This window comes from Gekko japonicus, unplaced genomic scaffold (assembly GCF_001447785.1).
Source record: "Gekko japonicus isolate JY-2015 unplaced genomic scaffold, Gekko_japonicus_V1.1 scaffold721, whole genome shotgun sequence".
In the NCBI taxonomy this organism is placed as follows: domain Eukaryota; kingdom Metazoa; phylum Chordata; class Lepidosauria; order Squamata; family Gekkonidae; genus Gekko; species Gekko japonicus.
In genome coordinates this window covers 79,973-93,130 of record NW_015169195.1, presented here as the reverse complement: position 1 = coordinate 93,130, position 13,158 = coordinate 79,973, and positions in this window count along the sequence as shown.

The following is a 13,158-nucleotide window of genomic DNA, read 5'->3' as shown; positions in this document are numbered from 1 at the left end:
TGGAATGACATGATTGCTCTCTGTAAGTATTTGAAGGGCTATCAGAGGAGGGCAGGGAGCAGAGGACAGGACTCACCATAATGGGTTTGAATTAAGGGCAGGAAGGTACCAGCTGGATATCAGGAAAAACGTTTTTAAAGTGAGAGTTGTGAAACAGTGGACTCAGCTGCCTAGGGAGGTGGTGAGAACCCCCTCACCGGCAGTCTATAAGCAGCGGCTGCCCAAACACTTGTCAGGGATGCTCTAGGCTGATCCTGCATTGAGCAGGGGGTTGGACTAGATGCCCTGTATGGCCCCTTCCAACTCTGTGATTCTATGATTCCACAGTCCCTGAGGAAGTCAAAGCTGAAGAGTTGGTTTTTATACCCCACTTTTCTCTACCCTAGGGAGTCTTAAAACAGGTTACAATCACCTTCCTTTCCTGTCCCCACAAGCACCTTGTGAGGTAGGTGGGGCTGGGAGCATTCTGAGAGAAACTGTGACTGACCCAAGGTCAGCCAGCATGCTTCACGTGGAAGAGTGGGAAATCAAACCTGGCCCTCCAGGTTAGAGTCTGTGGCTCTTAACCACTACAACACGAAGTTGTTTTGTGAAAAAGCCAATCTCTGTGCAACCCCTCCCCCATTATTTTCAGGAGGGGTGTGTCGTGGCAGAATCTCGTGATAGATTGTTCACGAAGACACCAACACGGCATCTCATCCTTCCACACCTCAAGTTTTACTGCACACACTGCAGCTTTTCAAGGCCAAGAAGCACCCTAAATGTGAGCAAGAATTCAGAAGGGGAATTTCAGTTTGATTCGATGCATCTGTTAAAAGCCCCATTCTGTAAAAATGGGTGTTTTTGCAGAAATTCCATACAACCAGCCCTGTGCCATTTAAAAAAAACAGAACATGAAAATGTATTTGATTTTAATGCACTGCATTCTGCAGTGGAGACCATAATAGCACTTTAAAACACCTAATAAAGTGAAGTGATTACTGTATAAAACATGTCTTCCCCATAACAAATTAAAAATTTAGCATCAATCTCTAAATGCTAGCCATTCCGGCCACACCTTAAAGTTCTTAAGGAAATCACCCCTGGAACCCCACAGTGACAGCTTCACGTCTGAGCAAAGTCTTTTAAAAGCACTACCCTGCAAATGAGTATGAGCTATCCATATCTGAGCTTTCTCTCTGCTTTCCCACCCAGTGGAATGGCCTGCCTAAAGTACTCAAGAAGTCTCCCACGCTTCACCCATTCCACCAAATGTATAAAACAGGTGGGTATTTTTATAAGGAAAATAGAGTTGTATTTTATTGTCTCTGCTGGCTTGTTTGTACTGCATTGCTTTCTAATTTGTTCTAATATAGTTGCTGCAAATCTTATAATGTCTTTTACTGACTTCTGTATTGCATTTTTTAACAATTGTAATCTGCTTTGAATTTCAGCGAGAAAGGTGGACTACAAGTATCTACAATAAATAATAAATAAAAACCTTGAGAGAAATCAAGTTGAGAGCAGAGCAGCCAGGGTGGCAGCATCTATGGAGATTTGTGTACAGGTGGTATCAAATCAAGAATACAGCCAGTAATTATGAAAGGCTGCAATGGAAGATGAGAAGAGTGGCTCCCCCTAGAGGTCTTAAGTGGCAGAATCAGTACCACAAGCAGGATCGACAGGAAGGAACCAACTGCCAATAACCCTCTTTGCCTCCCGATTGCAGGCTGCTACCAGCACCTGAAACTTTCGGGGAACAGGGACATGTTAGAGAATGTTACACATACCATAAGCTATGTAATTACACTGGCATTAATATGAGTTGTCTAGTCTTGGGCCCCCAAAAGTATTGGGGGTGGGGCACAGAAAAATGGGTTACCAATATCAACAAAGAATGCATTATTAGAAGAGAGGAGTTAGCTCTCCACATCCACACACCTCAATACCCATTTACTCAATTCAGAAAGACTCCCTTGAATGGCTTTAAGTCCTAGTAAGGAAAACATACTGGTAATGATGGCGTACTTATCTTTTCCCTTATCAGAACTGAAAGGATCTTGGTGCAAGGATGTCATTTCAAGACAGAAAACAGCTTGAAGAACTAGCCCCTCTCCCCCTATCTGCACCTCCTGCCCAACAGCTGTTTTTAAAGGCCAAGCATGTTTGCATTCCAGTCATGGAACTAGTCTGGCCCTAAATCTGCCAGGAGGGATCACAGCTTTATGAGAAGCTGATGGTGAAAGACACGCCTGGCCAGTGCTACAGAATTTTTGGTATGGTGATGGATCAGAAAGTCCTGAGGGACCAAAGCCTCTTCTGTCTTAGTCTTCTAATCAGTTTTAAAATACCTAGTATTCCTTTTCGCGCTTCACTCTGACATACCAGAGCTAGTCGTTATATGGCAAACTTCACATCACGCCGGAAGTAGAAAAAAATCCATGTTGCTTCTCCCACCAACAAGCATAAATCTCAAAGACAGTCAAGATAAAGTATGTTATTTATAATCTTCTTTGGTATCAAAGCCTCTTCTGTCTTCCAGTCTTCTTATCAGTTTTAAAATACCTAGTATTCCTCTTCAGTCTGACATAACAGAGCTAGTCCTTATATAGCAAACTTCATGTCACGCCGGAAGTAGGAAAAAAAAGAATCCATGTTACTTCTCCCACCAACAAGCATAACTCTCAAAGACAGTCAAGATAAAGCAGTGTCATTTATAATCCTCTTTGGGCAAAATGACTATGGGAAATTGTGTCTTTTGTTTATATATCAAGCAGGACCTTTCAGAAGAACCTTAGTCTCAGAGAGAGCTCTTCTTGTAACTGAATCTCTTCCTTGTCAGGAAGACAGACGCTGTATCACCCTCTCTAATTAGCGTGAGAGCTGCTTTTTTGGGGGGAGGACAACTTTCAACCTTCCACCCTCCTTCCTCCCACAGTCAGGATGGGCAGTTTTGTAATCTCAAATTAGTCTCTTAGTTCAGATCTTCTTTAATCAGGAAACAAACTCATTTAGGAAGTTCTTTAAAACAGCAACATTTCATCTGCTTACTCCTCTCATTGTGGGGTGTTCACGGCTGTGTGCTAAAACATGGCTCCCACACCTTTCTGTGCTTCAGGGCAGATGATGAGCGCTCAGTCCCGACAGCTGCCACCTGGGGAAAGCTATGTCAAGCCCACTGCTTGGAGACCCTCAGGATCTACAAACCAGATAGTTCGGGTCTCCTTCAGGAGCAACTCCTAGGAGATCCCATAGTAGAAGTGATTTACAGACTGTGAATCAGAGTAAGCTTGCTGTAAGAGTAAGTCTGTTTAGTTGTTAAATATTGGTCGGGGGGGAAGAGGGGGGGGTCACATTATAAGCTTGTAGAAAGAATATGGTAAAAACCTGACTGGTCATTGTATTTTGGGATTGGAGCATGTGAATGTATTAGCTTTGAACAGTTTTAAAAATATTGACAAATGAAATGAAATAGTAAAATCATTAATCTGTTTAAGATAAACTTATATTAGAATAAATATATGAATATGGGCAAAACTGGCAAAACAGACAGACCCTCCCCTGGTCAAACCAAATCAGTGGGAAATATGTTAACACAAGATGTATTAAAAGATCTCCAGGCAAGGTTGCAAGCAACTTTTTAAACTGGGTTGAGTCAAGTACAGAACAGTTTAAACCAGTTAACAACCCAGATAAAAGATATAAATGATAAAATGGAGGATTCTCAAAACCAACTTAAGGAAAATAAACAAGAAGCCACTAAATTAGCTAAGATTATAAAAAAAAACAGATGAAAGAACAGAAAAGACTCAACAGAAAGTAAACAAACTAGAAGAAATACAACAGTTGTCAGATGATAGAATGATTAAGATGGAAATGGACAGAGCAGTTTATATGCTGAGATTCCAGAACATTTCAGAAGGTAAGGAAGAGGACCTGTCCTCTTTATTAGCACTAACTCTTGCATCAGAAATGGAGGTTGAAACTGATGATCTTCAAAGAGAAACAGATCTGATTTATAGAGTGAACTCAAACTATGCCAGAAAGAACAAAGTACCAAGAGTTCACTTCCTTCAAGATGCCCTTTCTGCCTCCCGCTTTAAATTCAGTCTTTTCGGGATCGAGCATTCCCCTCCCCCTTCTGTTTGTTGGGGGCTTTGGGGCGGCTTTGCTGATAGCGTTTTATTGATTGTTTGCTGGGTCATAGCTTCACTCATGTTTGTACTTGCGTTTGTTGCATGACTAGAGAAGATTGTTCCTTAGGATCCTTTTGCGCTCTGTCCAGTGTGTGCCTCTTGGTGCCATGCTGGCTCCATGCCGTGGGGGCCTTTTGGGGCAAAAAGGAGTCTCAATCCTTTGGCTTCCGCCTTGGGAGAGGCACCTCTTGTGCCCCAGGCTGTGGCTCCCCTCCAGGGGGCCTGGGGGGTCCAATATCAACTCAGACCCCCCCCCATCAGCATGTTTGCAGGGTGCTCACATCGGAGCTACGATGGAGCACACCTGCTTGCGAGTTGCCAAAAACCAGAACCAATAATATTTCTTATAGATGGCTGATACCAGAAGGTCTCTTCTTTTCATACAAAGGCCAGAGATATAGAATGAACGCAACATTCCAAGTGCAAGACTTTTTGAAGAAACATGGAAAGAGACTTTCATCCAATAGGGGAAAGTCCGAAGAAGAGGAATCATATAAAGAAAAAGAAGAAGGCTTAGAGACCCAATCACAGGACAGCCAGGGAGAATCAGATACGGAATGAGAGGAAGGGGCCAAAGCAGCACCACAGTTGGAAACAAAAAGACAGACGAAATATAAGCAAGCTGATAGTAAAGACATGGGATGGATAGAGAACAAATTAGAATCCTTACAATTAACGTGAATGGACTTAATTCACCACCGAAGAGGAAAAGGACATTTTTACAGTTGCAAAAAAAATTGGACATAATTTGCCTGCAAGAAACCCATGTTAGACGAACTGATCAGCAGTTATTTGAATGTAACAGATTGGGGAAAACTTTTATATCTTCAGACCCAAAGAAGAAAAAAAGAGGCATAGTAACATATATTAAAGAGAAGCTCAACCCCAAACGTATTTTTGCCTCTGAAGATGGTAGAGTTTTGATGGTGGAAATCCAAAGAGAGGAAAAGAAAATCTTAGTGATTAATATTTATACACCAAATGACCACCAAGAAAAAATTTATAAGGACCTGGAACAGGAATTAGCAACCCATGAATATGAAGAACACTGTCTGATTAGAGACTACAATGCAGTTTTTGATAAAGTACAAGATAGAAAAACAGCTACACAAACTAAAAAACCTGGAACACTTCTACCAAAGAGATTTCTTCAGTTAGCACAAGAATATAATTTAGTTGACATTTGGAGAACAAGAAACCCAATAACAAAAGACTTTACCTTTTATACCAAAAGACATAAGTCCTGGTCTAGAATTGATATATGCTGGATCTCAGTGAGCTAAATGAAGAATGTAGGAGCAGCAGACATTTTACCAAAGACTTTTGCAGATCATAACCTTGTATTTTTGAAAATGACTGGCGTCTCTAAGAAATTAAGTTGGAAGCTGAATATACAACACTTGAAAAATAAGTTTGTGATGGAGGCAAAAAAGGAGTGAGAATATTTTTTCAAACAAAATATACAACCGGATATTTCTATAAATCTAATCTAAAATCTAATCTTTCAATTTATTGATCGCTCAATCCTTGCAGAGCTGCTGGCTCTGAGCGATTTACAGTTACTCATTTCACAAGGGACTAACAATGCTTTATAGGGGTAAGGGAGGACAACACATATAATCGTTACATAGCACACGTTTTGCAGCCAACGGGGATTTGTTCAGTTGCAACTCAGACGTGATCCGGACGGCATTTTTCCCACTCGGCTTGGCTGGATGACGTCAGCTCTTCCTCTCCAAGACTCTTCGGGTCGCAGCTCCATACTGCCAACGCCTGGCCGGAACGGCCCATTACAGGCTTCTTGATGCCGAAGAGATCTTCTAGGCTTTCGATCTTGCGAGCCGAACCTTACGTTTGCCGGCTAACACCTCCCCCCCGGGGGGGGTTGGTGTGCCCACCGTCTCTCAGGAGTGGTACCCATTTTATCTACTCGCTGAAGCTTTCGAACCGCTGGGTGGACGGCGAGCTGGGGACAAGGCTGGGATGCAAGGAAGGCTTTCTTCAGGGGTATGGCAATTAAATTAAACAAAAGAAAGACAGGTCGAAGAAATTTCAGGAGTCTCAATTAATAAAGCAGGAACAAAAGCTGAAAGAGTACCCAACGGTAAATGAGTTGAAAATAAACATACAATCGACACAACATCAAATTAATATATTATCTGAAAAAACTGCTAAGAAAATTAAGTTTGCAAAACAAAATTATTTTGAAAAGGTCAATAAATCAGGAAGATGGTTGGCATACAGACTTAGGAAAGAGAAAGAAAAACCTTTAATACATGTGCTGAGAAATGAGAATGGCTCAGAAAAGTATGGACAAGAAGAACTCAAGATGATAGTAGAAAACTTCTACAAAAAACTATACCAGGCAAAGGGCATCCCTGTAGACAAACAGAGAGAGTACCTTAAGAAACACAATAATATTAAATTGAGAGAAGAATAGAAAGTAAAATTAAATGGACCTATAACAGTTCAAGAAATTGTAGATACAATCAAGAAAGAAAATAAAGGGAAAGCCCCTGGACAATAGAGTATTATAGCACTTTTGAAGATTGCTTACTAATACCATATAAAAAGGTGTTGGAAAACATATTGGAAGAAGGGAATTTACCACAATCATGGAAAGAAGCTACTATCTCTTTGATACATAAAGAAAATACAAACTTTAAAGAAGTGAAAAACTATAGACCTATTTCGCTTCTAAACGTGGATTACAAAATCTTTCCTGCTATCTTAGCACAGCGTCTGAAGAAGGTATTACAAGATACAACACATCAAGATCAAGCAGGCTTCTTGCCAAAGAGACAATTGAGAAACAACGTGAGAATAATTGTAAATATTTTGGAATATTATGAAGCGTATCCGGAAAAACAAATAGCATTAATTTTCTTAGATGCAGAGAAAGCTTTTGACAATGTTAGCTGGAGCTTTATTATTGAGCAATTAAAAGAGATTGATGCTGGAGAATTTAGTAAGATGACTCAAGCAATTTACACCCAACAAAGTGCCAAAGTGAGAATCAATGGAGATCTAACAAAAGAGCAATTGAGAAGGGAACGAGACAAGGATGTCAGTTATCCCGTTATTATTTATTCTCACTTTGGAAGTATTAAATAACTCAATCAGAGAAGATAAAAATATTAGAGGAACAACAATACATGGAGAAGAATATAATGTTAAAATGGGCCCAAAATTTTGTTATAATATTGATCTTGACCACTGGTTGCAAATATAGAAAGCGAATGTTAAAATAAGAAAATCGGTTACTTTTAAAGAGAACTTATATAAAATGTTTTATAGGTGGCATATAACATCAAAGAAATTAGCCAGAATGTATCCTACAATGTCTGCTAAATACTGGAAACGTAAGACACATGTGGGAAATTATTTCCATGTTTGGTGGAAGTGTAAAGAGGTGATGTTATATTGGAGAAGGGTTCATGAAATGTTACAGAAAATATGTTTGTTATTGCTACCATTCAGACCTGAAATGTTCTTGCTTAATATTATGCCTGATGTAAAAGACAAGAAAGTTAAATATCTAATTATACATATAGTTACGGCTAAGCACTGGAAGAAAGCAGAGATACCAACAGAAAATGAACTTATGACAAAAAAAAATTGAAACAGCAGAAATGGATATACTGTCAAACCTTTTGAAGGGCAAAAGTAAACAAAATGTAAGAAACAACTGGACACTATTTTATGACTGGGTGGAAAGAAACTTTGAAGACCAATAACAATGAATATGTATAATATAGATTTGGAGAGACTCAAACTTGAACTATATAGAATTTGACCCTTGTCAGGAAACATAACAAAATATTTTAACAATTTGACTTTAGTAATTTTATAAAGAAATAGAACTGGAAACAAAGAACTAAGATTGAAAACTTGTAACAGCTATTATACAAAGTGGGTGGAATTTTCCTGTATGTCTTACTACCCCATACCCTGTACCCTCCCTACCCTAATATTTGTTGTTCTATAAAATGCTAAATCCATTAAAATATTTTTTTTAAAAAGAAAGTCCTGAGGGTCCAGACAAAGTATAATCAACCCAGCCAGTCTTCCTTAGGTCACAAGACCCAATGCGAGCACCAGCGTGGTGTTCTAGAGTGTCAAGAGCAAGGTTCAAAGCCTCAGTGTGCCGTGGGTGGGGCCTAGGGCCAGCCATACAATAGAGAAATTTCCCAGGTGTTTTTTTTTGGGGGGGGGGGATTAGGTTTCAGAATGCCACTGCTCTCAGAGCACAGAGGCTGTGTTTTGAATATCCACCTGCCACCTGGGAAACTGCTGCTGCATCCCAAAAAAAACCTACATTTTTCCAGCTGTTTTCTCACAGTAAGAAGCTTGGGGAGGGGAGACCATGAAGCGCTGATGCCTCATTTCCCCAGCTTCATGGAAGGGGGCTGCACACCACTGCTCTACCAGGATTCATGCTGTGCGCCCCAAAAGAAGTAAATTGAGCCAGTTAACCTGTAGTGGTTCACCAATGTCTTACAGATACTGCTTATTAAATCCATTATAAGATGCTATTGACACAGAACTTGATAGTTTCCCCCATATTGCAAACCATTTCCCCAAGTTTACAGGTCTGCCAATATCTTTCCTTCCAAGCTATGCCCACACCATCTCCACCACTGACCTGTAGTTCTAGGAAAAGACCCAGGTTACTTTGGCATGAATGAGGTTCACCCTAGTTATTCTCACAGCAGCAGCTTTCAGAAGGGCCTTTCTAGCCAAATAGAGTACAGATGTCATTGGTCAGTCACCAAGATGATGGGTCCTTAGAAGAATACCACACTAAACGGATCCCATTTCCAAAAAAAAAAAAAAAAAGGACAGGTGAGAAATAGGAGCGATTAACATCTCCTTTCACCACCTTTGCTTCAAATGTCCGAAACCAAGCCTACACATGCTCCATCACAGGAAAATATATGCACCATCTCTGCCCAAACACTCCCCTTGCTTCCTGAGCTCAGGCTTTAGGTATGCAAAAGCAAGTGCAACACATCCACTGCAGCTGTTGAACATCTAAAGCTGCTCTAAATGTTGGGGGGGGGAGGCATCAGGTACTATAGCAGATGGAGAGGAAGCCTCAGCAATCGTCATCATCAGACTCATAAGCAGTGGTCACAGAGCACCAGCTGCTTGCCCTCGTTTAAAGGCAAAGCCAACTAGAGAATGAAAAGGGTAATTAAGACAGATTGCCTCCTCAAAAACCACAGCTCGGGGGTTAAAGCAGGAGGTTGGACAAGGGACTGTGTGCAAGACATGCAACTGAGCACTGGTGATTAATGTCCCTAGAAAGGTAGAGCTACAAATAAGGATTCACATTACAAGTGTAGAATAGGATCCCTAGCCTTCTGGATGGACAGGGCAATTTTATTAAGAGGGACCTGAAACAATTTGGGGACCAGCCGATGAGGCGCATGTCCAACAGGACAGAGAGGGATGTTTACTTCCAATGGTTTAAGTACCTGAAGAGTGTATATTTTATTAAATATTGCACTGGAAGCACCTACATGTTTTGACACCAGCTGATGCTATTTTGACCGCTGTTCTGTCAATGCAGGGCCTATTGCCTTCTGCTGGTACAAACTATAATTTGATTTTTAACACAATGCTTTATTTATGTACATAATTTTGACTAAATAACAATTGCTAAAATACATATGAGAATATGTACTCGCATATTACATGTTACAGATTCCTCTGAACTGAAGAAGTATTTATTTCCACAACGGGCTTTATTCTTACTAAAATATATTTTTTTCTTGCACCATCAGCCTTGGCCTTATTCTTTACCACCTTCTGTCAGTAGCCACAACAGGCAAAGGGGGATGGAGAGGCTTGTAGTATAGACGCACCCCATGCTCCCTCCCGCATAGACAATTAGTGGACAGCTGAACGGTTGCCACAGTCTGTGCACAAATGGTTTCTTCTGCTTCCTCTGTGAACGTTGCTGGTATGCAGTTGGGCTACTGCTGGGAAAGGTCAAAACAGATGAAATGCTGGCAAAACCATGATCAGGTCCTGCCAGCATTTTAAGAGCTAATAGAAACTGCATGGGGGTCCCCATTCAGATTGTGCATGGGGGAAGAGGCAGAAATAATTCCCTCGGTGCAGTTTTGCTGACCACAACAGAATATCCCCTCCACCATGCAGGAAGTCTTTTCCCCCTTTGCAGCATGCGGAAGGGAAGTTTTCTCTCCTCTTCCCTCCTGAAATAAATCTGGGGCCCAGCACAGCTGTTCCTATTACCTTTTCAAAAGCAGTGGGAAGTTCTGATTGCTGGCCTTCCACTGTCTCATTTGTTTTTCCCCTAACTACAAGATACTGGTTTTTGTTTTGCTCCAGTGTAAGCAACAGCCATCTTGCAAGGCTTATAGCACCAGATTGTGATGCAGCTCTATGCGGTTACTTTTTAGTGCACTGCTAGCTAGTCTTTTGGAAACTGAGAGAGGACGACATACCGAAACATTAAAAAAATGAAATGAAATCATTTGATATTGCAGTTTTCACTCATTTATGTCAAGCATTAATCCTAGCTGCTATAGCTCAGCAGCTGAAAAATTAAAATGCAAAACCATGCCCATAACCAAATTACAGATGCTATTTTTATCTGACTTGGAAAACTCAAAATCCCCCCTCTCCCCAGGCAAAAGCAGATTATGCAACCACAACTTACATACATGATCTCCTCATAGCTTGGCACTGTATGGGTCAGTCTGTGCACACACAAACACACAGAGTAAGAAACTAGTCTTGAACCATATACTTCTAAGCAATATTAATATTGATTCAAATCTATTTTAAGCTTTGTTCTAGCAAAAAATTGCTATTTCCTCCTCCCAAAACACTTCTGCAATACTGTTAGAATACAGGCTATTGATAGTGGCACTTGAAAAGCTTCTAAGTTACATTTTTGAAGTTATCATCACACAAATAAAACACATTGCTGATTTGGAAGAAATTTTGCAAATGGGTTTACATTAGAAAGGGAAATAATCCCAGAAGAATTTTGTACTTCTGTGTACTGCAAAAGGAGCAGTTGGAACAGTTTTACTCCACAGCAATGTTTTAAAATTCAGTCTTAGCTGCTTACTCAGAAGCCAGTCCTATTGATTTTCACGAACATGTAGTTAGGGTTGTAGTCATGGAAAATGTACTAATACAATATGCAATGTTCATTGGAAATACAGATAATGAGAAATGTGCAGAAACAGAACACATTCTTTGAAGATTGTTCAGTGAATTTCATCTACAGGAGAATTGGAGCTTTATGCTTTGATATCCCAAGTTAAACCAAAGTAGGAATTATTATTTCCCATGGAAAGAGTAGCCCTTAACTGAACTGTCTTAACTGATATGCCAAAGTATGGCCAAATGAGATAAGATCCAGGAGATCTGTGAAGATTCTCCATGGCTTTTTAGAGTAGCCGTGGGGCAGGAAGAGTTAATCATTTCCCTCTATCTCTTGCAAATTATTGCTTCATCTGGCACTCCTGTTTGTCCTGCACACGAGAGCATATATCCTTTGTCCTCAAAGAACATTTTTTAGAGTGCATGAAGCAATCTTCAAATTACTGCTTTCTGGCATCAGTCTGAGTCTTTGTTTCTTTCCCTCTCTCCAATGTCCAATAAGAAAAAAATCCATGTGCAATAAGAAATATGAAACAGAACCATATATGATTCCATTTTGAAAGCGAATGGGTCAATGGAGATAAAGATCAGTGAACCGGTATGATGTAACCGGTAGGAAGGTGGGTTTCATGGACATTGCCTTTTTTTCACCAATGGAAAAGCTGGTTGGATCCAACCCTTTTTTATTTTATAGCCCCAGTTCTTGCCATGGCCTCTGAAACTGCATTCCAATATGCATATATAGTACCAACATACCAACAAAAGTAGAAAATGGCAAAACAAATAAAAGACACACATAAAACTAAAGCTTGCCAGTCAGCTTTATGGCAAGAGGGTGTCATAGAATGCCAAAGAGTAAAAGGGGAAAAGAAGGAAGCTGACCAGGCCTCACTAGGTTGGGAATTCCAGAATGAGGATGATCCCATAAAGAAAGCCCTTATTGGGTTAAGCATCTGCTGAAGCTCAAAACAAAGGGAAACCATATGAGGGTTTCTTTAGCACAACAAGGAGCAGGTGAACTATGCAGGAGGTGACATTCCTTCAAATATCTATTGGCCTAAACCATTCACATCTTTAAAAATCAAAACCTTCAACAGGTAAATAAAGTCCAGAAACCCACTGGTAGCTAGAGCCGCTTCTTTGCAAAGAGATTTGCATGTTCTTTCCGGCTACAATCAGGACCCAGACACCTTGCAGCATTCTTGGAGTCAGTGTAGTCTTCAAAGCATTGAAATTTCTGTTTCGCGGGAGAATGCATGTGTAGTTGTACGAAAGCATCCATGGTCACAAATGCCACCAAAGAATGGCATGAATAAGCAGAACAGCAACCAGGGAAACACCAACCCAACCCTTCCAGATAAGTGTAATTTCAAGCATAACAGGCTTCTTGGCCAGTCCTAATCAACTAATTACCATCAACAACTCAATAAGGTCACTAGATAGCAGTTCAGAAAATCAAGAGATTTGAGGAAAAATAGATGTAGTCAAGTGCTGTCAGCATACGGACAATACCGAATCCATCTATAACAGTAATCAAATACAAAAGACAAGAGGACGATAATAATGTATATAAAGTCTGTGAAATACAGAAACATAGACACTATTAAAGTTTAAACAATAAAGCAAACATTCAAACATTTGAATGTTTGTTAAACAAATTTCAACCAATTGCTCGATTGTATGCAAACTCATCCTGAAAATCTAAACTGAAATCAGTACCAAATCAAAGTGTTGATGTACAATATGTGTCCCTTGCCACACGTTTTCACATAATAAGTAGCTGCTTCAACAAGACAATACTTAATCTCATTCTAATGCAAGGAGCCGACGGTTCACA